Below are 26,792 nucleotides of genomic sequence, written 5' to 3' on the forward strand. Positions count from 1 at the left end.
AAAACCGAGACAGCGTTCCTGGGCAGGCAGCACTTTCTACTTCCCACAGGGAGGCATCTGTACCTGGGGTGGGCTTTCCCACACCCAGAATTCTCTGGACTCGATGCGAGTGAACGCCCCGTGAGTCCGGCACTATTGTCTGAAAGGGCAGGGTCACCCGAGATATCCCCCAACTCCACCCCAACCACCTGGGTCAGCAGTACCAGGTGACCCGTCGAGCAGAATCCAGAACCTGTGGACAATCCTGGGCACTTGTGTTGGTGTGTCCGCGTCCAGCATCAGGAGCCCCGGCCAGAGTTAGAGGGGAACTGGAACCGGAACTCCGAGGTCGCTGCTGGCCCTGCAGCCCCAGCCCCCCTCTGTCTCCCCTTGCTGCCAGCAGAGGGGAGAGCTGGGCACAGACTAACTCTTGGTCCAGACACGCAGGTACCGGGACCAGAGCTCAGACACCGGCAGGTCAGACGTGCTGGCGGGAGGAGCAGGGGCCCCCGCCTCTCCCGGTGAGCCAGCTTCGGCCCCGTGACTGTCAGTGCAGAGGAGGGGGCTGTGATTTCCCACTTTCCAAACTCACTGTTGAAACTGTTTACAAGGAGTATTTTTGTTATAAGCAGAAAAACGTTATTTTTATTTTAAAAGTACAAAAAAAGCACCGCAGACAATCAAGACACAGGATTAACAATCCAGCTCTGCCCTCCTCGAGGTGTCCGCCTTCCAGGCCCGGGCTCGGGGGCGGTGAGTCACCCTTCCCGGTGGGCCTGGGGCTGCTTCCACAGAACATGAAGAGGGCCATGGTTAGCCTTGGACAAAAAACCACCCAAGTGATGAACTCAGAAGAAGAGGGTGTCACAGTGGAGAGAGGGCAGGCACACTCATAGTGCCATCCGCAGCTCACAGCGCTCAAGGACAGCTGCCGGACCCCCAGGGGGAGGGCAGGGCGGGGGCCGGGGGAGGGCCACAACCCTCAGGCTCTTTCCTCGTCCTTGGGACCAATCTCTGCATCGCTCGTGCTCTCCTTCTTGCAAGTATCAGTTCAAAGCCATCCTTAGGATGAATGACAGACAGCTAAATAAATCATTAGGGCCTCCACAAGTGTCAACACAGTGCAATCTCCCAATTGGATAACTGACAACAGCTGTGGTAGAGGGCCCTATTGCCACCTCCCCCCTACCCAAGCCACTGTCCACGTGGGGCCTCCCACACGGCCCCCGGCCCCCAGGCATTCCCCCAGCACCTCGGCCAGTGGCAGCCCTGCCCTCAGCCCTGGGAACCTCGTCTGTGCAGACATCTGCCTGAGCCCATGCCCACCCCTGGCCACCAAGGCCCTACACAGCTGTGTGCACGCATGCACACTCAATGCACACAATACCCTCACACAAACACACTCACACCCAATGATACACACTCACCGACCGCAGTGCACACACACTGTGCTGTTCCTACAAGCTTAATTCTGGACAACGGTACTTCACCCCGTGGCCCCCAAGGAAGGCACTGCCTGGTTCTGGCCCCCTTGGCAGAACCCTCTAGACAGCACTCTGGCCTGTCACCACGCCATGAAACAGGAGATGCGTGGTGGTGACCGTCCCAGCCCCAGACCCGCGTCCACTGCGGTCAGTAACATGGCACTCCCCCTGGCACAGCCCGAGTGACCGTACGTGGGGGACGGTTAAAAAACAGCAGGCAGGGGCTGGGGTGGGGTCACTGGAGGTGTCGGTCAAAGGCACAAATGTCCCGTTATGGGATGGATAAGCTGAGGACCTGAGACACAGCACGGAGACGACGCGTAGCAACACTGCTGGGCGCGGGAGACGGCTGAGTGCAGACCCTAAGTGCGAGCAGAGGCAGGGGATGACTTCAGGGATTGAGCTTATTCACAACCTGTGTCAAATCAGCACGCTGCACGTTTCAAACACACACAGTCCTATCTGTCAATGACGCCTCCATACACCTGGAAAGCCCGGCAGAGAGCACGGGGGTACCACACTGCTGTGACAAACCGTGACAGCGCAGACTCGTGGCCGGGGGGGGGGATGCTGGGGACCCCGGTTCCATGAATAAGCCCAAGGCAGAAGGTTCCCGCACGACAGAGCACGGCTGCACCGGGCTGGCAACGAGAAGGCACCAGCGCCTCATGGACCAGGGGCCTTATAGAGAAGGGAAGTCACTCCTGGTCAACTAGCTCCTCTGGGGCCCCTGCCCCTCACCTCCTCACTGCCCGAAACGGCCGGGGCTGGGCCACCAGACCTGACCCCATCCCCGTGAGCACTCATGGGGCCAAGGACATGCCCCCCACCCCCACCCCGCCGCCTCCTAAGGACAGCCTGGGCTACATTGCCTCGGTGCCACTCAACCACAGCCCAGGTGACAGCAGCCTTGGATGCTAGCCATTCTTCTTCCAAATGTCTCCTTAGCCGCCTCTGTCTCTGGTCTCGTCTCTGAAAGCAGTCGCCTTCGGCACAGACCATGCCAGCCCGGGATATCATCACCAGACAGCTCGGCCTGGCCTGCGTCTGCCCCACCGGCACGGGTCTGATGCCATCTGCGAACTGCAGGGCCCTGCTCACGTGCCAATGCCAGAGCACTAGCCCACAGGCCCCGACTCCCTGGCCAGCTGCTCCTGGGGCCTACGACAGGTGTGGGAGCCCCAGAGAGACACAAGCAGGCCACATCAGGGAAAAAGAGAAGACGCGGTGACATCAGATCCGTTGGCGATTATCAATAGACGACAAGTCCTCAAACCCTTTCTCACCTCAGCAGGTGCCCACGCAGTCCCCGATCTGCCCACCCTGACGCTGGTCTGCCTCCGCAGGCCTCCATGCAGTTCCTAAACTTCAGTGCCAGCACACCCCTGTACCCCTCCACATCCTTAGGGCGTCCTTCAGGGTGCTGTGCCTTGCGGTCCCTGGGCAGAAAGCCTGAGCCAGCCCAGCGCCCACCAGGTGCAGGCGATCCTGACTCCACTCAGCTTCTTCTCCATCCACAACACTCTCTCTCCTTCGCCCAGTCCCCCAGGCCTGGCCATGACTCCGTGCGTGCAGCATGCTGAGCCCCTAGGCCGGGGGCTGCTCTTCCCCAGGGCTCCCCTCCCCTGCAGGGCCACTCAGGACCCTCTGACCTTTGAACTCTGGGCCCGTGCAGCCTCGGCATCAGTCTCAAGGAAGGGGGGAAGACAGGATCATGGCGGTGAGCAAAGTTCAGCACCTGAACCAAGGTACTGACAGTTGAGGGGCATGGGGGACTCAACTAAGCCCCCTCCCGGGCCTGGCTGCCAGGCAGCTGGTGGGGAAGAAGAGTTCTTTGGACCAAAGGCTCCCATCTGGCAGGTGCGTGGCCAGGAGACCAGCTGTGAAACAGGAGAGCGGCACGTGGGGTCGGGGAGGGGGCACAAGCCAAATCTGTGGCCCATGAGCCACACCATTTAGGGAGAGGGAATGACATGGTCAGGCTTGAGAACGTGGCACACAGGCGGGGGAAGGAATGGCTGCAGAGCGCGGGCAACCCGCTCAGGGACGTTCCCCAGGGGCCCTGTATGTCACGGTGCGCACACGCACACACGTGTGTACACTTGATGTGCCACGGAGGACACAGTAGGTTACACGTACTTTTATCTACAATGTATTAACATACAGTCCTAACAGGTACACGTCTTATATATTTGCATATGTGCATGATTACCAGATACACAAACATTTGTCCCTTCCCGTCTTTTCCTCCAAGGGTGGCAAACGCCAGGGCAGTCAGAACCACCGATCATTCAGAACGCTAACAGAACTGATGTCTCCTGGGTACAGAGATTCCACTCTACAAGACGGAAAAGTTCTGGAGATGGGCTGCACAACAATGTGAATGCGCTTAGCACGACTGAGCTTTGCACGTGACACGGTTAAGATGGCAAATCTGATGTGATGTGCTTCTTACCACAATCACTAGTGGAGATTTGTTTTTGAAAGCTAGATATACACACACACAAATTCAAAGAACTGCCCAAATGGTTTATTACATGGCCTATTGCCCCTCTTTGTGCCCAGCTTCACAGAAGCAGGTGCCAAGTGGGTGTCGCTCTCCACGTAGGCCTGCCATCCGTCTGAGAAATAAGGACAAGCAGCCGTTACCGTGCCCAGGGCACGGCGGGCCCTCCCCGCAGAGCGGCGCGCCCCCGTCCACAGCACCTCCAGCTCTCGGCGGTGTCTGGGCAGCTAAGACGAGGACGGGGAGTGAGGACATCCGGCTGCCCTCACACACACCGGGACGTGTAGAGTGCACTCGTGGTGACTGCGCTGTCAGCAGACACGTGACTAACACGCACGGCTCCGAGGACGAGGGCGGAACCGGGCCAGGGACTAAGGCGAGGGTGCTGCCTCCCTCTTCCCGCACCAGGAAGCCTGCGCCTGGCTGGCGGGGCTGGAGACAAACCGGCACTGGGTTTCAGCATATTCGAAACGTGTGATTTACAATTCAGCAATCCCCTTTCTTTTTATGCAGTCACTACCACACAAACATGCCTCTTTGTTGCCTCTAACTACATCTGCATTCAGAACACACTCGAGACAGGAAAATATAAGTTCTGGGGAATGGAAACCCGTTTTTCAAATGTGAAAGGGAAAAGAAGAGAAAGAGAGTAGAAGGTACATTTTGTTCACATGCAGAAAACGTAAATGAAAGCTGATTTCATTTCTTCACCCCGACCTGGTAAATGACACTTGTAACTTGTCCCCGGTGGTTTCGAAATTACTAGCTGAGTTCTAGGAGGGCGCGGTGGGAACAAGCCCATCTCGGTCCAGATGCATGTCACTTACTTTAACCCTGCAAGCACTCTGCGCTTGATGATGAGAGCCTCACCGGCAATACGACAGTCGCCCTGGGTGAGAAGCCCTGGAGTAGCCTCTGCCTGAAAGGGCTTCATGAAGCCACCACCCCGGTTCCCTGTGACACACACGCTCCCTCAGCTGAAACGGGCTTCCTCGGCTCGGCACGCAGCTCCCCGGGCAGACCTGAGTGACGCAAAGCTCACACGGCCCCACAGGGCGACAGACTCTGAATTCACCTGAGGTCCCCCGATCTCCGTGCTCCTCGTGGCAATCAACCACGGCTCAGAATCACACCAACAGGAGCTGGTTTCCCAAGCTAGGCAGGGCACGCACCCACGTTAACAGATTAAAATTAGGCACCCTAATTATTAAACTGTCACTGTAAAAGCCGGAAATACCATTTTTTTAAATGAATAAAAGAATTAATGGATTTTTTTATTTGCCTGCCTTTGTGATACCCAGCCTGTCTCTTCTTATCAAGGCACTCATCAAACATGCTTCTGCCACATATGCACATTAAATCATTAGTACTTTCCCCAATTATAGTAACTGCTTATGTGTATGGCTGATCTATTCTCCCAATTTAGCTCCCTTAACATTGATGATATCGCAAATGCTTTAGTAAAACACACTCTCAGGCCATACAAGAGAAATACTTTCCCTTTGTACCTTCCTGATGTGTAACTGCAGGGCCAGACCGTAGTGGCCTACGTCGGTCATCCAGGGATTGGCCACAGGGCTGTCACCTTTAGGGGTCCAAGATGGGCTTCCATCCAGAGGGCCATGGGCAGGGGGTCTCCCAGACTCCTCCCCAAGGCCCGCACGGTGGGGAGAACCGGTGTTCCCATGGGCAGGTCGAGGTCAGGAGAAGCCAGCCCACCCCCCGTGGGAGCTTTCTGTGACAGCTTACATTTTATCTAAAAACTCGGGTGAAATGTCCATTCTGCCGCATAACACAACCATGTTCTATACTTGTTTTCCTATTGCGGCATCGTACATAACTGTCCAGCTCACTGGTTTCACACCAGTCGTCCAGTGCCCAGGAAGACACGCCCACTGCCTGTGGCCATGCCCTCATCCCCAGGCCCTGTGCCCACCTCACTGCAGTGCCCTCACTGTCCTCGCCAGCCAGGAGGCCCCACCCTGCTCCAGGCCTCTGCGTCTTGTCTTCCGGTGAAGGGCACGGTCACGAAGTGGCCCCATCCTTCACACTTCAACTCAGAGATCTGTGAGCCTAGGATCCGAAAGGAGGAGAACACCACTGGCTGCTGGGAGAGTGAGCCGGGCTTGGAGAACAGGCCTGATGGTGCCGGGCCAGGGCAGGGACAGGAAGAGAGGCCGGGGGCCAGGAGAGCTGCTTCACACCCGGCTCCTCTGAGAACCCACACCTAGCCACGCCAAGGACACAGTCCCCAGTGAAAGTTCATTTTCCAATCCCACAGGCTCACAGTTTGCCTGATAACTACAAAGCATTCCTTTCTGTCCCAAGTGAAACAGCACTGCAAGGCCGGGGACCCAGGGTTCCGATATCCGCTGCCGTGCCCCCCGGTGCCCCGAGCCAGCTGTGGAACTCCAGAAAACCGGCCAGTGCAGAGGACGGTCCTGGATGCTGGGAAACGGAGGAAAAGGGCCAGGCTGGGGGAAGAGGAGTGCACAGTGCGGCTCAGGCCGCACACACTTGCAGAGCCTCCCAGGGAGAACACAGGCCAGCAAAGGACAGAAGCACCACAGCGGAGGAAGGAAGCTGGGAACGGGACCCCTAACTGAGAAAGGCCGCGGGAAGCTGAAGCACGTGAAAATCTGAGCGGTCCTCCGCGTGACCACGCGGGGCCCACTTTCACCTTTCAGAGCTGGGAGCCAAGAACGCGCCGGAGCAAAAGTCCCTCCACTGCCATGCAAAGTCCGAACAACAGCGGGCCCGGCTGCACAACAGTCTAACGTTCTAAAGCTTACACAGAACTCCCGAGTGCATCAGCTTGTGGGTCAAGGAGCAAGAAGGCCGGGAGACGCTCCCAGCTCCTCCTGGTCCACCCCGAGCACAGACCCTGACCGAGCAGGTAAGCCTGGGTGCAGGAGCCGGGAATGTGGACGCTCCGTGCATGTCAGGCAGAGGGCGGCCACCTGTGGCAAGAGCCTCTTCCTGACTCTCTCTCAGCAGCCCCGGCACCCTGGCTTTCCTGCCCAGCCTCTCGTGGGACTGGGGTGGTCACAGGCCCAAGGGCCCCTCCTGCTGTGGGAGGAAGCCCTGTCCCCAGCACCCTGGGAAAAAAAGATCTGCTCCAGGCCTTTGGGAGAAACCCTGAGCCTCCACTTCTCTGAGCCTGGGGACTCCCGATCCCGTTCACACCATGGCGAGCAAAGCAGATGATCTTCACTCAGAACAAGGGGTAAGCAGCTGGGGGCTGCTCCAAGCACAGGGCAGGAGAGCAAGAACTGAAGGACTGGCTCCAGCCATGAGCTCTGCACACGCAGCCCCGCCCCTCGGTGGGAGGAGCTGGAGGGGAGAGATGGGCTGTGGGAATGGGTGGCCACACCCACCATCTGCTTCCTTCTGCCTCAACCTTAAGACGATAGGAAGGAGCCCTGCAACTCCACGGCAGCACAGCTCAGCAGCAGCCCAGGCTCTGCAGCAGCAACACACACGTGCCCGGCCTGATCCTATCCATTTCCGGCCCTGGGGACTTCCAAGGGACAGTGTAACAACAGCAGGACTCAGAGGCCCTAACTGTGGCCACCTCAATTGTTCCTCATCACCAGGCGGGAAGAGGGCAGGGTCCAGGAGAAACGACAGTCAGGCTCAGGGACTGCAAGGATGTTGTGACTACACCTTCTGCCACTAGTGAATCGAAAGGGAGCCACCCTGCCATCCAAAAGAGGCGGTCCCCAATCACTGTCCTGGAAGCCCAAGCAAGCCCCTGATGAAGGCACTCATAAGGCCCAGGGCAGGAAAGCCCAGGAAACGAGGTAAAGGGCACGGATGGCAGAATCTGGGGAAGGGAAGCTGGATGCTCCCCTAGAGCCCCCACAGGTGAGGCAAAGGACCCAATGGTGGGTGTGCCATGACTAGGAGACGAGGAAGGCTAATGTAGGCAGAATGCAGGCGAAAGATGGAAGACTGGAGGCAGGGTCCCAGAGAGCACGCTTCGGGGTGAGGGTCAAGGCCACTGGCACGGAGAGCCAAATGCCGTGAGAACAGGGAGCCAGGGACACGGCTATGGGAGGAATGGGGACCACAGGTGAGAGGGCCACTGCCAGAGCCAGCAAGAGTCCTAGCTCCGAGAGGAATATGGGACCCGGGCCCAAGGCCATCCCTTAAGGTCTCATTGGCTGGCAGGCCAATGTGGACAAAGGAGCGTGGCTTCAGGGAGCAGGTGCCATGGGTGCCCAGGGCAGCTGGAGGCCTCAGGAGCTGGGGGACCAGATGGGCGACAAGCAGGAGCTCTCTGTTGGAGGCTTCGTGGGTTACTCCAACCACACCCGTGCCTGACATGGAACAGCCCCACACCAGAGATGGGAGAGCACTGGTGCCTCGAGGGGGTGCCGCAGGCACGCCAGCCCCTGGGGTGCCTACTGTGCCTCCTTAAGAAACACCCCTCGAGTCCAGGCGAGAGAGACACCTGTCCTGGGGGCCCACGGGCAAGGATGGCCTCAGCTGTCCTTGCCCAACTGGACCCCGGGCCCCTTTGATGGGACAGAAATCAAAATGCCTCCATGCAGAACTATAGTCCTGAGATCGCGGGCCGGACGTGAGCGGGCGGGGCTGGGAGGATGGAAAGCAGTGGTGGTGCTTACTGCTGGGGAAGTGGGTGAGAATTGCATGCTGTGGAGGGAGAATTTCATCACCCAACCGTCACCAGAGCACCTCCTTCCAGAAGCTCTGCCATTCCTCATTAAGTGGTAGGTGGCCCAAGGCCAGTGGCTGAAGTCAGTCTGCAGGAAGCATGAGAGAGGAGCCAGACTCTCACACTGTACACGTGTTCCTGTGTGTGTCCATGCCTACATGCATGCATGTACACATGTGTCTGTGCGCGCACACACATATGTCTCTTGCATGCGTACACATGCACACACATCTCTGTGTACACATGTACACGTGGAGTCTGTGCATACATATGTACATGTGTGTGCGCACGTGTTCCTGTGTGTCTGTGTATACACGTGCCTGTGCACATGTGTGCATGCACACGTGTCTGTGCATATGTACATGTGGGGTCTGTGCATACATGTGTACATGTGTGTGCGCACATGTTCCCGTGTCTGTGTGTGTACACGTGCCTGTGCACGTGTGTGCGCATGCATACACGTGTATGTCTGTGTGCATATGTACACGTGAGGTCTGGGCATACATGTGTACATGTGTGCACACGTGTTCCTGTGTGTCTCTGTGTGTACACGTGCCTGTGCATGTGTGTGCATGCATACACATGTCTGTGTGCATATGTACACGTGGGGTCTGTGCATACGTGTACATGTGTGTGCACACGTGTTCCTTGCACGTGTGCGCGCGCATGCATACACGTATGTTGTGTGCACGTGTGTTATGTGCGCATGTGTGTCCATGCCTGGATGGCCAGTCACCAGGGCCATCCATCTCAGAACTGAACTGTGAGCTAAAGAGAGGGAAGACCGGGCACTGGTGACAAGTGGCCTCCATGAGGTCACCCGCTGAAGCACACAAACACACACACACACCCGCTGAAGTACCTGCCCACAGGTACCAGTATGGCCACAAGCAGGGGCTTGTGAGGGGCAGGAACATCTTCCACCCACCCAGACAAGAGGCCTCCACAGCTGCAGTCCCAGCATCTGCTGCCCAGCCATGCAACTGCCCAGCAAGGACCGCAGGGCCAGTCACCACCACCACCACCACTACCACCACAGAACCCAGGAGAGCCTCCCCCGCCCACCTCAGGAAAACCTCCCTGGGGGAGGGTTATGCAGGGCTGAGGTTCTCCGCCTCTGGCTGGGACCCTTCCACACCCCGGGAGATGACCGGGCCTAGGCCCCCAGCCAGCGGGGGCATCATACCGGTCCCACAGCTCAGCCAGGTCAGGGGCATCTTGTTCTGATCGTGCACAAAGGAAACAGGCCTGGACGCAAAGGGGAGAGGCCATGTTGCAGCCTGAACATAGCTGCACCAGGATACGCACCTGGACCCCTTTCTAAAATGCTGAGCCCCTCACCACTCTGCTTTTCTGACCTAGAAGTGCCTTGCAGACTGAGCCCTTTATTGCTTCCCCAGGGGCAGACAGCCGTACCGTGCGTTCCAGGTAGTGCCTAAGGAACAAGGCATGGGCTGAGCTGGCTGCCTGGTTCAAACCCAAGCTGCCCACCATCCCACCACCCTGCCTCAGGGGTCAGCCTCCTCAAGCATCAGCTGTCAGTAAGTAAGGCGGAGAGCATTTACTAACACCACAGTGCCTGGCACTAAAGAAATATAGCAGGATGCAGTGGGCAGGAGTCTCTCCCAACCTGTGGGCACATGAACCTAAAGAAAGTCAACAGCATTTCTACGTGGCAGGCGTAGGAGCTATAGGCCACTGACCCCTGTATCTCCCATGATCACGACAACAATCCTCCCCAGTGGAGACTCTCATGCACACTTTGCAGTTGGGAAAACTGAGGCACAGGGAAGCTGGGTATCTGACCACTGACACAGTGGAGGGTTGTGAAGCTGGGATTCTGCAACCCATCCACCTGCTCTCAAAGCTCATTCTCTGCAATGCACCCCTTGCCTGCAGAGAGGCAGATGTGATCGGCAGGCTTCCAGAACCACCAGGCCGAGTGCGCTTAGCTGGCAGGACCCGCCCTGCCTTCTCAGGATACCCTCAACATGTGTCCACCTCTGTGCTGGGCAGGAGAGCTAGCGTGGGCTCAACCCCTTCCAGGGCATCCTCAGATAACTGCCTTTGTTCTCCTGGGTTGCCTGGGAGCAGTGCCCTGAGGGCAGGGGAGGGTCAGTCAGGAGAAAGCAGCCACAGGCGTGAGGAGACCCAGCCCCTGCCATCTCGTGGCTCCACCGTCCCCACTCCAAGGGCTTCTCCCAGGAGTGTCAGCATCCAGGCCGGCTGATGGAGGGAGAGGATGGAGCAATCTCCCTGATGAAGCTTATAGATCACCCCTATCCACCTTGCCACCTGGCCAGCTCCAGCCACATGCCACTGACTCCCAGGGCCTGGGGTACACCCAGTAGAAGGGCACCCAGGAAGGTCAGTGTGCCCCAGCCATCTATTGCCACAGAAGTAAGTGCTGGTTAGCACCTCATTTCTGGACCTCTGTGACCTCCATAGAGGGCCACTACAGGACCCCCTGAGATGAAATCTGTGTTCAGTACGGCACCACCTCGCACAGCAACCCCCACAGAACGCTGTTCTGGATCTGCCCTAGGGCCGCAGAGAACAGGGGTCTCCGTGGAGGATGCCGTCCGCTGGGTCCCTCCTCAGCTCCCATCCCCTCTCTCCCTCCTGCCAACCACAGCGACTTCCACACAAGGGTAGCGGACTCCTCAACCAGCTTCTGGAAGAGGCTGAGCCACTCTGCATTCCATACTCCTGGCCGGTGACGGTTCAGAGGTGGACAGTGACCTCAGCCATACTGAGCAGAATAAATCCAAGACTTTGGCGGGACAAATATGTTCTCTTTCCTAGTGGCACAAACCAGGGTACATGCAGCTGGCTGGACCCTCTTAGGCAGGAAGCCGACTCTCCCAAACAGGGGAAGGAAACTAGCCCGTCTTGATGATGTTGTGGAGGAGCTGGATCAAGCCCTGCCTGAACTCTTCCTTCACCCAACTTTCTGGGAAAGCAAGTCAATCAATTCCCTGCAGCACACGGTGCTCTGTGAATCCGCCATAGAGCGATCCCACCTGACAGACAGCTTCTGGAAATACCTTCCTGCTCAATGCTGAGAGCTGCTCACAAGACTCCCTTAAAGAGACTTTCCCATAATCCCAAGGAGGACATAATGTGGTCTCTTGTTTCCTAGCTCCTCCCTTCACCACAGACTACCTGGTCCTACAACAAGGTCAGAGCTATTCCCCTGCATTCACACCCACAGAGCCACCCATGGAAGGCTGTGCCCACCGGGCACCAGAAGCACGCAGCCTCCTGTCGCCAAGCTCTTCACCACCCTCCCTGGGGAGCACTGCCCCTTCACCACACAGCCGCAGCCCCCTCCACCCCAAACCCATGCACCCAGGCCACGCAGGCTCCCTCGAGCCACCGGCATGCAGAATGGCCTTCTGACAGCACAGCAGCATGGGGGTGGCAGGTGAGCCAGGCTCAGTCCGTAAGGCTCCCTGCTGCTGCGTGACCAAGAGCAGCGAAGAGAAGCGGAAAGGGGGCAAACCTGCCGCTGGACTTGCAGCATGCATCTGCGTGGAAAAGGGACAGCTCCCTTTCCCAGAATGCCAGGAAGCATCACGGACAGCAAAATCCCAGCATGAAACGTCCACCACTTATGTTCATGGATCACCCTCGGGGCCGCAGACCTCAGCACCACGGGCCTGGGGATGAATCGCACCAAGGTCAAGGGCTAGGCACAGCAGGACAGCCACTGCCAGGCCCAAGCCCTGCGTGCGGGTCGCAGACGGGCCTCCAGGTCCCCACCGCACACAGCAGCGCCCTGGGAGCTGCCGCTGTTCAGCGTGCAGTTGGCGGGGGCCTGCTGAGCAGTCAAGACAGGATCTCTGCAGGCTAAGAAACAGGCCCCGTGAAGACAAAGACACACTGGCTCCCAAACACAACCGAGGTCCTCCAGGGAGGTGTTCACCCTGCCATGACCTCGGCAGACACAGGCATAGATGCCCTGCGCTGGCACAGGGACCTCGGGGAGCCCCGAAATTACATAAGGGACACCAAAGTCACCAACACTCCCCTTGCACACGACCACCTACCTGAGACCTGCCCGAGGAGAGGCGGAGGAGAAGGGCTGAGCCTTGCGGACAGGCTCCCGGGCCCTGCAACAGCCCTGCTGGCCTCCCCTCCTACAGACACAAGGCAGCACCAGCCAGGCAACAAGGTCACAACAGTGAAGCTGGGATCTCAACCCATATCTGACTCAACACCCATTTCTGTCCTCGGCACCCCAAAGCCATAGAAAGCAAAATGTCTCCAGCTCTTGCACACTCCAGGCCAATCAGCACCCTGGAAACAGAACCAACACCTCCACCAGTCGGACCCCCGCCCACACCCACAACAAATCCATCCCAGGAGCTGACCCCAGAGCACAGTCCCATGGCAAGCCTATTGCTCAGCCTCGTCTGCTAATTAAAAGAATTCTGGAGGCACGTGGATGGCTCAGTTGGTTAGGGCCTGAGTTAGTTTTGGCTCAGATCATGATCTCAGGCTTGTGAGATCGAGCCCCACGTTGGGTCCGTGCTGGGTGTGGAGCCTGCTTGAGATTCTCTCTCTTCCTCTGCCCCTCCCCCCCGAAAAAAGGAATTCTGAAAATAACAGTTTCCTCAAAATGCAACACGTTTAGATGAACATTATCCATTCCGACACAGAAAGACATTATTTGGGGACAGAGTTGGGGGTACACTTTACACTGTTGTTTGTTGACCCCATGTCCCAAAAGGTCAGCTCTCCCCATCAGCCCCACAAGGGGAGTGGACGCTCCTCTGCTGGGGGCCCAATCCCAGCGAGGCTCACGGCTACTGGGGACCCGAGGAGGAGGGGGGCCCGGCGGCCAGCCCAGACCTCCTCGGGGCATGCAAGAACACACAACATGCGGGATGCTGCAGGTGCTCTGTGTGGTGCTATTTGCTGGGACTGGTCTTTTTCAGACTTCAGAAGACAAGGTTGTGTGGTTGACCCCACGCCGACAAGGGGATGCATGAGGGCCACCGCAAAACCAACAGAATGGCAAAGGTGAAAGGAAAACAACTGGCTTCAGAGAAAGGACTCACAAGGAGACAGAGGTAAGAAGTGAGGTGCCCAGGGATGTGTCCTTCAGTGTGTCCCTCCAGCCTGGACAGCTGAGGTGACCACACAGCCCCTGTGCTGGCAAAGAGAGGCTTTCCAAGGAATGGGGACTGAAGCCACCCATTACACCATCTCCGTGCAAAATCATACATAATTTTAGAGCAGACAGGGTATTAACCCAGGGCAGTGCTTCCCAAACAACCCCTCATGGCTCGTGCTAAAGGCCCAAAGGGCTGAGGGCCACTGCCCCCTGGGAGTCACTAATCTCACTGCACGGCCTTGTCCCGCAGGGTCACAGACCCTGCTGGACGACTTTACCTCCTCTAAGTGTCCATGGTCCCAAAGGTGAAGTGGGGGTCAGGCTCATCAGAACACTCAAATGCCTCAGCCCTGTAGGGCTGGAGCAGCAGGTGTAAGAGGGAGAGCCTCAGGCGTCAACATGGAAGGACCCGAGCCCACCGCCATGATCTGCCCACCTGCTGGGGCCCTGCTTTCCGCCTGGATACTCTAAGGACACAGTACCTGTAAAGAAAGCCCTTGCAGGGGCCAAGTGGAGCTCAGACTTAGCCTCTGACTTCCCACGTACAAAAGCAACAGCTGGGTTAGAGGCAAGCTCAGGTCCCTTCCAGAATGTTCTCTATGCTACTCCCACAGACCTTGGGCTCTCACAGCTACTTCTACGGAGTCCTGGACCCAGAAGAGGGCTCTCAGTAACACAGGCTGAATGAGGGAAGGGCCTCCCATGTTCCCCTAGTGTGGGCTGCCCTCACTTCTTGCCCAGAGCCCTCTGCGCCAGCACCCCAGGCCAAGCAAGCTCCAGTGAGGGGACCCCTTGGGGCCTCACTGAGGAAACACGCACACCCACGTCCCCAACCATGTTGCCTCCATCAGGCTAGACAAGAGAAGCCAGGCGCCCGGCACCTCACAGGAATCAGAAAGAAGACAGAAACGTCAATTAAGCACAAGCAGACTGCACACGTGAGCAAGCGAGGAAGTCCTTCCTGGGGACAAGCGCCGCCAGCCAGCCCCCTGGTTTGTCCAGCTTGCCCTTCCTCACACACTCCAGCCTTGGGGCCCTCACAGCCTGCTCCTGTGACCCCACAACTCTGGCTCTGGCTAAAAAACAGCCCAACTCATCCAGGGTGGGCTCCCCAGACCCCGGGCTCCCTACAACCTGGTGCACCTGTGTGGGCCCACGCCCTCCTCCTCCTGTTCCCACCAATGTCTCTGCTCAGGCGGCAGAGGCCAGGGCTTCCTGGTCAAGACTGGGTGGGGGGGAAAGGGGGCACTCTGCATCTGCTACCGAGTCCTCCCAATGCAGGGAGCATTGGCTGTTCAATGCCCTCTGACTTGACACTTATACTTGGGTTGGGGACAGGCTGAGGATTTGCAAAATAATAACTGACCCAGTAGAAACTTTCAGGAAACCTGTTCCCAACCACAACCATCACCACCACTCCCCCACCAAAGAGGGCCCGGTGGGGGCCACACAACCTTGTCTTCTGAGGTCTGAAAAAGACCGGTCCCAGCAAACAGCACCATGCAGAGCAGATGCCGCTGCTCCCGGGGGATCGCTCAGCTCCATCACTGTTTGAGCGACACCCCCACTTGGAAGGCCGGCTCGGGCTTTCAGGCCGTAAGAACTGATTTATTGTTTCAGGCTCAAACTTCAATCCAACAAAAGCACTTGACTCTCACAGACGGAATACTTCATAAACAATAGTAAACGCACACAGCCTAACAGCCACATTTTTGAACAGAGCAGACTACAAAATGTTTACATACGCACCCATATTAAGGTATCATATTAAACTTACGAGGTTAAATAAGAAATGACTGCATAATGTCATTAATTCCGACATGAAGCAAACAGGGGGAAATGTCATCAGTAAAAGCAGCGGCTAGCCCTCCAAGCACAAGAGCCCTGGGCGGCCTGGCAGAGGACAAGCTATGCGCGGCTCTGCATCCCCAGAACCCACTTCATTTGTATTTACGGCATCTACTTAAAAGCATGTCATCTCCAAAATCAGGACCAAGCAGGTTCCCGACTGAGGTGGCGAGGAAGTGGGCAGTTCCAGAGCGCCGGCAGAAACAGGTGCCGTGAGCCCGAGGAGCAGGTCCCGCGCAGGCTCTCCAGCCAGGCCAACAGCCCACCCCTTCCTCAGCCACTCCCAGTCATTCCCAGAGTGCCTCCACCCCACGGAGCCCCCAGCGAGTGAGACAGGACCCTGAACGACAAAGGGCCCAAAGAGCCAGGGATATTCCACCACTGGGTCCTGTGAGGAAGGAGTCAAAAGGATGCTCGGCCTGTGTGTACCAGGGAACTAAAGGACTGGCCCAGATGAGGGTCGGGAAGGAGGGGAGTGGGGGAGTGTGTACCGGGTCCCTGGTTTGAAAGGGGGCTTGCAAAGGGAAGCAGGCAGCGGGGCTGAGGCCCAGCGAACAGGACAGGAGGCTGGCAGAACAGAGGCCAGGATCCGGCAGGCCTCCCAAGGTCCAAGAACAATGGGAAGCCATGACAGGGTTTCGAGCAAAGGGATGGAGGGGACAGATCGACTTCTGGTAGAGACCACTTAGGCTGCCACTCGTGGCGCGGACCGTCCCAGGGCTGCCCAGACCCAGGCCAGCTCCCCGGGAGGAGAGCTTACAGGCAAGTCAAGGAAACAAATCCCCTAAATTCTTCTAATGCTAAGCATATTTATCAACTTCCCAAGGACTTGGTTTTTCTCGTTTATAAATAATGAAGTTGAAGAGTGTTTTTCCCCCAATGGTAATACCAGGCTGAAAAAAAAAAAAAAGTATTACTATTAAAAAGTAATACACGCTCAGAGCAAAAATGTACACACTACCAACATCTATGAAAAGTCAAGAGTCCCTCACATCCCATTTCCCTGACACCCCAGAGGACCACTGTTATCACTTTAGAGAACCAAGTAGTTAAAAAATAAATAAATAAGGGACCCCCTGGGTATTACTGCTCAGGACCTACTTTCTCAATACACTGCACACTTCTGATCTGTGAGCCTGTGCATCCATATTCCACAGGATGAAAATACCAAAATGTATTTAATAAGTATCACCTTTACAAATAATGTGGTGATAACCTCCTGTACATACCTGGATATCTAAGCACCTATCATATTCTTTCCTAAGAATAAATCGTCCCAACAAGCAGAATTGCTGGGATCAGAGAAATGACCATTCAAATTTTTGACACATAAAACTTTTCTGAAGAGTAATTAAGTAATTACAATTTGCTCTCCAGAGAGCAAATAATAGTAACAGCCAACACATACACTGTGCTATGTGCCAGGCCCAATTCTAAGCACTTTCCACATAATAATTTATTTCGATTTCACAGAAATGACTGAAGATAGGAACTGTTATCCCAACCAACAGGTGTTATCAAACCACATTTGCTGGTACGATGGGCATAAATGGGATCTTTCACCTGAAATTCTCTATTAATAAAGCTAAGTTTTTTACATTAGCTACTGTAATTTGTATTCCTTATAGGCTTTGGTCATCTTACATTAGGGATGCTCATCCTTTTCTTATTGGTTTGCAAAAGCTCTTTACATATTGGCTATTGAGCTCACATAGGCACATCTTGTTATATATTTTTTCTCTCATTGTCTCTTAACCTCACTTATGGAGTCTTTTGCCAAAAAGAATTTTCTTTAATTTTTATGCTGTTAAATCTGTATTTTATCTTTAAGGTTTCTGGCTTGGTGTTACAGTAAGAAGAGATCAAATTGGTAGTTTTGCAAAGTTTTTGGCCCTTACAATGCTTTCTTCCAAAAAATCTTCCAAGGCAATCCTGCAGACAGAACAGTTAAGGCCAAAGTGCATTGGCTGAAATGGACGTGGAGCCTAAGGTGCCCTCCACCATCCTCCCCAACCCCCAGGCAGGCTCAGAAGATCCAAGCACAGGACACAACGACCACCAACCAACACAATTGTTAGGACCTGCCCCCCCCAGTCCTACAATGCCACACACGTGGCAGCAGACGGCGTGAGAAAACCTGAATTACTTCCCAGACCCTACTGAACCCAAAAGATATTCCCCATGGTCATCTTCTCAAAGAGGCTCTGCCCTCCCAAATGCCTCAGCAATACTGAACTTCAGCTTCCAGAGGCATGGCAGAGAGGGAATCAGCTTACTACAGCCAGGAGTACCAGATGCTCCATTTCCACTTCTCTCTCGGGTTCCTCCTCTGCAAAATGGGCAAGTAGCAGCCACTTCAAAAGGCTGTGGGGGAGATAAATGGCAAGTACTTACAACAACATGGGGCCCCAAGCAGGTGCTCACTAAACGTTAGCTACTGGTCTGTTATGATCACTAGTGGTATGATCTGCTCACTAGGAAAGACATTCTGGTGTCCACACTGACGGAGGCAGAGGATGATTTGTCCCGATGTTACATGGAGGATCACAGTAGAGGCAACCCGTGTAGGGCCTTCCAGGACATGAAGTAGGAGGCATGTCAGAAAAGGCATACAAGCAGCCACATATGCCCCAGCCCACCCCATACCCCTAAACAGACCCCCAGAAGAGAAGACTGATCTTTGGAAGAGAACTCACAGATCTTACTTCAGGACCTTTTTTCCCAAAAGGAACACTCTGTAAACATATGTTGTGAAGGTCCGTTAAAATGCAGCATCAATTTTGACATGGAGCCCTTCATCTGACTTAAACCAAAAGATGCTACACCTTTCTCTGAAGTCAAGACCAACGGCCCTGCGCCCACTGCACACCCCAGCATACGCCAACTGTCTGAGATGGAAACTGAAACTCCCTCCCAACTTGATGCCTGCCCCCTCCCATCCCAGGATCAATGGGGGGCCGCTCCCAACGGGGGCAGGGACTCGGACTCTGGCGAGAAGAGCAGGGGCTCAGGCCCAGCTTCACAGGCTGCAGAGCGAGGGCAAAATCCGAAGCTTCCACACACACACACACACGCACACACGCACACACGCACAGGGAGGCTGGGCCGGCCCATATCCCCAGCTGCAGTCATCGATTCTGGTCCAGGAACGTAAGCCTGGCCACAGCCTGTCGCCCGCGGCCTCCCGGCGCAGCAGTTGTCCCTCGTTCTCCGTCGTCTCCCCCGCTCCCCTACATCAGGTATTAATCTATTACTCAGGGCAGCTTCTGAGCGATGAAAGCCCAGCCGTTTTCAATAGAGAACGGTATGGCCGGATTCTACAGGAGTGATGAAATGTTTCTTCTGCTCTGGCAATTAAGATGGCACAAAGTCGCCTTTCCTCTGGTACCACCCCCAACATCAAAGGATGAGAAATTCAAAGCCATTCATGCTGCATTGAAACCTCACAATGAAGCTGGGAAATGGAAGTCGATTACTGGGCATAAATATGCAGTAGTTAAAAGGAAAGAGTTATAACGAAATTAAACTGCAGCAACCCCACAACGTGTGGAAACTTCCAGAACTAGAGTCCCCCTGGTAAACACCAAGAGGGGCAGCCTTATAAAGCAGGTTTCTGACCGCTGAAGTCAAGATCGGCCACTCCAGATGCACATGACCAGGGTGCCATGCCGCTCTGTTGACCTTGCTACAGCAACAGCCCCCAAGGCCTCTGAGAGCATGGTATTTGGACAGCTTGATTTTGTGGGGCTGTGAAGCTGCTGACCACAGAACATTCTGGCTCAGGGCTGCTTTGGCCACATCTGTCCTTGGTCTCTAGGCCATCCAGGCCTACTGGAGTCCACAGTCATCCGCCCGCCCCCCCACATCCCCCCCTAGCCCCAGGGCTCCCCCACTGCCAGCTTGCAAGAGAATGAACTAACCCTAAAGAGGGCAGTGTTACATCTGCCCGCTGCATAAATCCTGCTCCTCTTCTGATTGATTGATTACCGCTCTCTTTAGGAGGGTATTTGATCTTTAAAATAAAAGCCCAGAACACAGAACGCTATAGAAGTCTTACAATGTGTCAGGGTGTGTGGTTTTAAGGCAGGAAAATACTTCCCTCCCACACAAATGTGAATTCTGGGGAAAGATGCCACAGATCCAAGGGAGTAGAATATCTGGGAAAGCTTGATCAGTCTTAAAAATAGATAATTGAACACAGATTTTAGAATTCTCAGGAGCTACCTGAAAAAAAAAATTAAATCTTGCCTATTTTTGATATCCAAAACTCCATTCTGATGAAACTTCTAACAGGGTGGCATTTTGCATTTCCAATTATAATAGAGTAATTGTGTTGCCATAGTTACTGCAAAATTCTGCAATAACTTTTGTTGCTTTGTAATTGCTGGAGTGTATATTCGTGTACAAGCAGCTGAGTTTTCCTGATTCGATGTCTCTCCTTCCTCTTCCCGATCACCACCAACCACCACCTTCCCTGGCTCAATTCTGAAACCACATCAGTTTCATAGGACGATCCCTAACGTAATGCGCGAAATTATCACAGGCAATTAAAACTCCAAGCAACCACGATCATATTACAAAAGAAAAAGTGAAACCAGGCCAAGGGGCAAACCCACCAGCATTCCCCGAATCTTGCTGGGCTGGCGCTGGGTGAGAGCTGTTTACATGTTTACTTCCAGGCCTTCCATGCTTAGGTGGTTTGTGGGAATAAACAGAAAAGCCAGAGTAGAGCAAAGAGAGGAAGCAAAGTAACTGCCCAGGCCCCTTCCTCCGTCACCGAGGGCAGGCAGCGCTGCTCTCAGCAAGCAATTAGGTAGGTCTCTACAGTAATGCAATTAAGATTTAGTTAAGAAAGTCATTAGTTTTTAAAATAACTTAAGTTTAATTTCTGCAACGCTTTATTTGAAAATTGTGTCACAGCAGGTCAATTTACAACATGCAATAAAGAAAACACTCATATCAGCTGCTGCAAGTTATTACAAATTTTTGATGTGCATTAAATGAGTACACTGGGTTCCACCCCCGGCCTTTCCAACTGATACGCGCGGTCTCGTGCTGTAACAGTGTCAAATATTTCAACGTTAAATGTAAATACGAGATAATTTGCTTATAATCCCGTGGTGTGTTTTTGCAATGCCGGGAAACGCGGCTCCCACCATCTGGGCAGGACGGGGCCACATCCCGGCCTGTGGAAACCCTTGCAGGCACCCAGCCGGGGTCGCGGGCAGCACCCCCACCCCTCCCGTCACGGACCGGGGCACCCGCGCCGAGAGCCCCGGGGAGGGACGTTTTTCTGCAAACTCACAGCCCTGGACAAAGTTACATAAACGGCGCCGGCCCGACTCCGGGCGCCCCCGGCCCACCTGCCAAGGGCTCGGCCTGGGCGGGCGCCCGGCGCGTGCTCCCCCCTCCCCCCCGGAGGCCAGCCGGCCGTCCTGGCCGGGCCGCAGCCGCCGGGCTGCGGGGAAGGGTCCAGGACGGGCTCGGGCTCCCGCTCCGGAAAACCCACGGGCTGGGCGCCACGCGCGGCCTGGCGCACGGGCCGGGGCCGGGGCGCGGACCCGGGCGTCCACCTGCCGGGCCGGCGGCGAGGGGGGTGGGGGGGCGTGGGGCCGGCGGCCTGCGGGCGGAGGGGGGGCGGGCGGGGGGCGGACAATGGCCCGCGGGCCGGGGCCCGGCCGGGGCTGCGCTTACCGCGGCGGCGGCGGCGGCGGGGCGGGCGCTCTAGCCCCGCGCGGGCGCTCCGAGCCGCATCTCCTCAGCCTGCGCCGCCACCACCACCGCCGGCGGCGGGCGGGCGGGCGCTCGGGCGGCGGCGACAGCGGGGACGCGGCCGCGGCGCGCCGGGCCCAGGCTGCTGAGGCGGCGGCGCGGGCGGGCGGGCGCGCGGGCTCGGGCGCGGGCGGCGGCGGGGACGGTGCTCCGCGGCGGCGGCCCCACAACCTCCCCTCCTCATTCACAAAAAATTGACCCACGTTGAACCATGATGCCGCTCCCCCCTCCAGCACGGAGCCGGGCGCTGATAGGCCACGCCCGACGCCCGTCAGCCGCCCCGGCCCCGCCCCCCAGCCGGCGGCTCTGCAGCCATTGGCTGCGCCAGCCTTGCATCACCTCCCCTCCCGGGCCCCTCCCTCCTGCCCGATTTCTAACGACGAGATCGTCAATTACGGCTCGGCCCCGCCCTCCTGCCGCCCTCCCTGGCCGCCCGGCCGTCCGTCCATTGGCCCACTGGGGCCCCGGGTACCGCCCCGTGTGCTCCCGCCCCTCGTCCCGCGGCCACCAACCGCCAGGCCAGACGCCCTACAAACGGCAGGGATGCTCCACCTCTGCCCGCCTTCCAGCACACGTCCTGGACCCCATTGGCTGCCCGAGATGCCAGTCCTAGGGGGCGGGGCGACCGAAGGACGCTCCAGGCGCCAGCGGCTGGGCGCTTCGCGGTTGAGAAAGCGCAGGGAGCCGGGCGTGTTGTGATTGTAAACGTGGGCCTTCGCCCTAGCGAGCTCCATTCCGCAGCCCCGAAGAGCTGTTGGGCGCCGGCCTAGTGGTCGGGACCGCGTGCCTGAGCGCCTAGCGGGCGCACACTTGTGCGCAGGCTGAGGCAGGGGGCCGATCGGGCCTGGCCGCGGCCTCCATCTTGGGTACTAGCGGCGGTCACGTGGTGCGGCGTGCTCCCAGAGACGCACGGGCGGTGCGGAGGACGAGTGCGCAGGCGCGGGGGGCCCCGCCCTGCCCCGCGGCGGGAAGGCGACCTCCGGGGCTCGGGGCGGAGGGCGCCGGCCGGCTGGTCTTCCCGGGGTGGGGGGCGGGAGGCGGGAGGCGGGCCCGCCGCGCCTGCGCCGCCGGCGAGTCCTAGGGCGTGCGGTGGTCCGGGTTGGCCGCGCCGCGCTGAGTGCTCCGCGCTCAAAGCTGCCGGGTCGGGCTACCTCGGTCTGTGTCGAGTGGCCGCTTCGAGTCCCGCCGGGCCCTGGACACCCCGCGGGCTGTCGGTCGTTGGGCGCGCAGGGTCCCCGGCCACCACCCCCGACCTGCAGCAGTGTTCTCAGCAGCAGTGTACTTGGCCTTGCCGCGTCGGCGCGCCTCCTGCGCTCGAGTCGCGTGGGTCGCCCAGCGGGAAGGAGCACCTGCGGCAAGTGTGCGGGTGCCCCCCGGGGGCCGGGCGTGCGCACCTGCGTCGGCCTCGGACGGTTCAGTCTGTAACGCGCTTTCTCTGGTGAAAGTGCGGGATGGCAGCTGTGTCCTCATTAAAGGGGCTCTACAGTTAGTTTGCGTCCGTTAAACTTTGTACCCGGCAGGATACTTTGAAACCTGTCCAGATGTTTCAGAACCCAAACTAGTGACTCCAAAAACTTGAGATCTCAATAATCAAATTTCGTTAAATACGTTGTCTCATCACTAAAGCAGCTTCTTTCCTAGAAAGCAGACTCTCGAGAGATCATTTAACCGAATCCAAGGTGTTTTGGTTTTTGTTTTTTCCTTAAAGTGCCAAAATGTCCTTACTGTTCAGGCTCTGCTGACGTGCACCTGGACCCTGGGATTGTACTGAAGTGCACGTGAAGAGATACAGGGGGGTCCCGTGCAACAGGAACGTGACCCAGCTTGAGACCTTGGTCGTGACAGAGAAAAATCTATGGAGAAGTCGCAGGCAGTGATTAGGTCCTCGGGAATCACCTGCTGGATGAGAGGAGGCCAGGGCAGGCCTGCGCTCCCCCACCATGGGCTCCCTCAATGCCCGTCATCACCTAACAAAGGCCGATACCTTTCACTCATCCGTTGAAACCTCAACCTTTCCAAGCTTTATGGCCCAGATGCTTTTTCAGAAGAGAAAAGTAGCTTTTCTGTTGTAATGAAAAGCACTGCCTTATGGTATTTGTAGTATTGAGGAACTGGAGTGGGGGAGGGCGGGTTCTGTCAAGGCTCCAGAACTTAAAATCCGAAAACAAGTCAGTTTGATTATCAATCTTAGGATAATCCTGGAGACGGACAGAGGTGAAATCTGATGGGGTATCTGTGACAAAGCTGGCCTGTGGGGTGCTGGCAGAGATGTGTTTGCTTATTTTGAGGGCCTTTCTTTTTAGAAATGAGCAGAGATTGGTTTAATGTTCTTGATCATTGACGCCCAGAGGAAAAAACGTAGCTATGTCAGTAAAAATTGAATTTTCAAAGTGAAAAGGCACAATTTTACAGTATTTTAAATATATTGAAATAAGTAATGATTAGAAAACCTTGGGCATTTGAAGTAGAAATGCCTATCCTAAGATAGCGTAACTTTGAAGCAAGTGAATGGTGAATTATAGAATTTTAAAACCAAAGACATAGCTGAAGAAAATTACCTCTAGTGACCTGGCTGATGACAGAAGAGGTACATTTATCAAATGTTCCTGTAAGGTGAGACAGAATCTGGGGCTGAGTAATATTCATATGATAAAAATTAAGTTACAAAGTTGTTTCACGGATTATTAAAAGTATATAATAATCAAAATGCGGGGGAAATTCATACAAGTCTAGTAAAATTAATTTTACAAATACAAAATAAGAGATACGTGCCTGGAGAAACAGTCACATGGAAGAGTTCTGGGGTCTAATCCGAGGTGGGATTAGTGGAAAGGTAGAATTGCATTCAGAGGGACGTGTAGTCGCATTGTGATGTGCCAATGAGCCTCCCCTGCAGTTCTGAGAGCTTCTCCAAAGAGCGAGGCAAGAACCGCACTCACCTTTTCTGGAGAAGAGCTTGGGAGCCTGAGCAGCTGTGTCTGCTCTTGGTCTCTGAGGGAATGTCTGGCTGAAGGAGACCATTTACGGCCAGTAGGAAGGATTAGGATAGTAGAGGTGTGCACAGAGAAAGAAGGTCTCTAACACTGAAGCCGACGGGGAAGATGGAGTAACAGTCCGAACACCAGGCAACATCCACTTGGGGCTTCATACGAAGGCATTTTACAGAGAGTCCCAAACTCGAGAGGGTTTTGTTTCAGAAAGAAAATTAATCCCAGTGATAAGTGAAGGAAACAAATCTTTCAATCAAAAATAAAAACAGCCCCCCAAAGACTCAAATAAAAAATAAATCTAGAAGTTCAATAGAGTAGCCAATTATAAATATACAAAAAAAAAAAAAATCCAGTGGCTTTCAGATGTACATTCAATCAATAATTATAAATGCTACTATTTATCGAGTTTTGCTATGTGGCAGGCATTGTGGTTAGCACTTTATGTGCATTAGAAAAACATGATGGAAAATTCCCAATCACATTAGCAAAAGAACATTTTAAATACCTACGTGTAACATTCGACCCCAGTGGAACTTCGTGGGGCGTGACCAATGGTGGAACCGTTCACCTGGAAGAATAAACATTTGAGAACAGTCAAAATAAGAAGAGTAATGGGGGGGAAAGCGCTCCCAGAAAACAGAACCTATCACCGAGGCTCCATAATGAAAGCAACGTGGCACTGGCCAAGATCAATGGAAAGTCACGGAACGTAAAGCTGCAGCCCCAAGCTGAGATGTGGCCAGCACGTGGTGCGTCTGTCCCAGCTCCTCCTCCTGGCGGGCCCCTTTCCAGGCTGCTCAATGCCTGTGTCATAGCAACGGGCAAGCATTTGGAACGTCTTCCCTGTGAGGATTTAAAACACATAAAGGTGGCTTCTCAAATCAGGGAGAAAGCAATGTGGTAAGGGCACCTGCTAATCATCTGAAGAAAAGAGTAAAAAGTTGGATTCCTACCTCATCAGATGAAGACTTAAGTATTGAACAAGAAAAGCCATGAAAGGACTAAGAAAAATCTGTTGGTGGACATTTCCATAGGATTATAGAAGGAATACCACCAACAATTGTACAGGGAAATACTAATAAATTTGACTATGTTGCAAGTAAAATTTGAGGTATAATCAGCCCAGTGATGGGTATTGAGGAGGGCATGTACTGCGTGGAGCCCTGGGTGTTATATGGAAGCAATGAATCATGGAACACTACATCAAAAACTAATGATGTACTGTATGGTGACTAACATAACATAATAAAATAAAATTTAAAAAAATAAAAATAAAAAACCAGCAAAGAAAGATAAGTTTCAAAGGCGGCATAGTCATACAAGGGAGTATTACCAACAATAAAAGAGAATGAACTGCTGAGACACATGAATCAACATCAAAAATATACAAGTCCCATACAAAAGACTATCTGCTATATGACTCCATTAATATGAAATTCAGGCACCAGCCTAAAGGATCTCTGGGATTAGGAATCCGAGGTCTGGTTCTCTCTGAGGGTGTGGGTGGGGAAAACCCGGCAAAGAAGTTCTCAGGCCAAGGAGATGATCCACATCTCTATGGGGGTGGAAAGCACACTGGAGTAAACAGGTGTCAGAACTCTTTGAATTTAAGAGTTGTGCCCTTCTTGGGGAGATTTTACCTCAAGGGAAAGAAATAGTGGAGGCGGCAGCTACCCCAGTGTGTGTGTGTTGGGGGGGGGACAGGGATGGAACCTCCCGGTGCATCCAAAACATAAATAAATGTTAGAGATAAATGACTGGAGCCTAGTATTTGCATCATGTTGCATAAAGGCTTAATCTCTTTCACAGTGAGAGGGCTTTCAAGCTGACAATGAAGCGAACACCACAGAGGCAGAGACGTGAACAGCACACACAAAAGGAGAAATGCCCAATGAACATGACTAAACGTTCTGTTCCCTAATAATAAAGGAAATAGGACAGGTTATTTATAAGAGCATATGTGGAGGAATAAACACGCGTTAACAGTGATTGTCAACTCGTGGAAACTTTGAGACAGCCGCTTAAGGAGACACGGACAGAAAACCTTAACGTTTCGCATGTTCTTTCGCCTACTGATTTCACTTATAGAACTTCATTCTGATGGAATAAATATCGATGTTGATAATGATTTAGCTAAAAAGATTCACAGCAACAATGATTGCAAGATACATCAATTTGGGTACATAACCATACAGACAAAGGAATATCTATCTCCAAGTTTCCAAAAATAGAGTTAATATCACGGAAAGAAACCCACATTAGTTTTAAGTGAAAAGGAAGACTACAGAACCTCATTACAGCATGGCACAGTCTTTATAAATGAAAACATGTATAGACATAGAAAAGACAGGAAGACGCCCCTCAGAACGTCCCCGTGCTTCCTTCTGAGTACGCAGGGAGATGAGACACC

General features: G+C 54.7%; 1 protein-coding gene across 2 annotated transcripts in view; it reads right to left on the bottom strand.

Annotated features, from left to right (window-relative positions):
• HDAC4 (histone deacetylase 4) overlaps positions 1 to 21,425 on the bottom strand; it is a 293,729-nt gene extending 272,304 nt beyond the window's left edge. For both annotated transcript variants that reach the window (XM_027588588.2, XM_027588587.2), the window contains exon 1: positions 21,315 to 21,425. The gene's annotated coding sequence lies outside the window, so the exon portion shown is untranslated. The remainder of the gene's footprint in view (positions 1 to 21,314) is intronic.
• Between the last annotated feature and the right edge of the window lie 5,367 nt (positions 21,426 to 26,792).

This window comes from Zalophus californianus, chromosome 3 (genome assembly GCF_009762305.2).
Source record: "Zalophus californianus isolate mZalCal1 chromosome 3, mZalCal1.pri.v2, whole genome shotgun sequence".
Lineage (NCBI taxonomy): Eukaryota > Metazoa > Chordata > Mammalia > Carnivora > Otariidae > Zalophus > Zalophus californianus.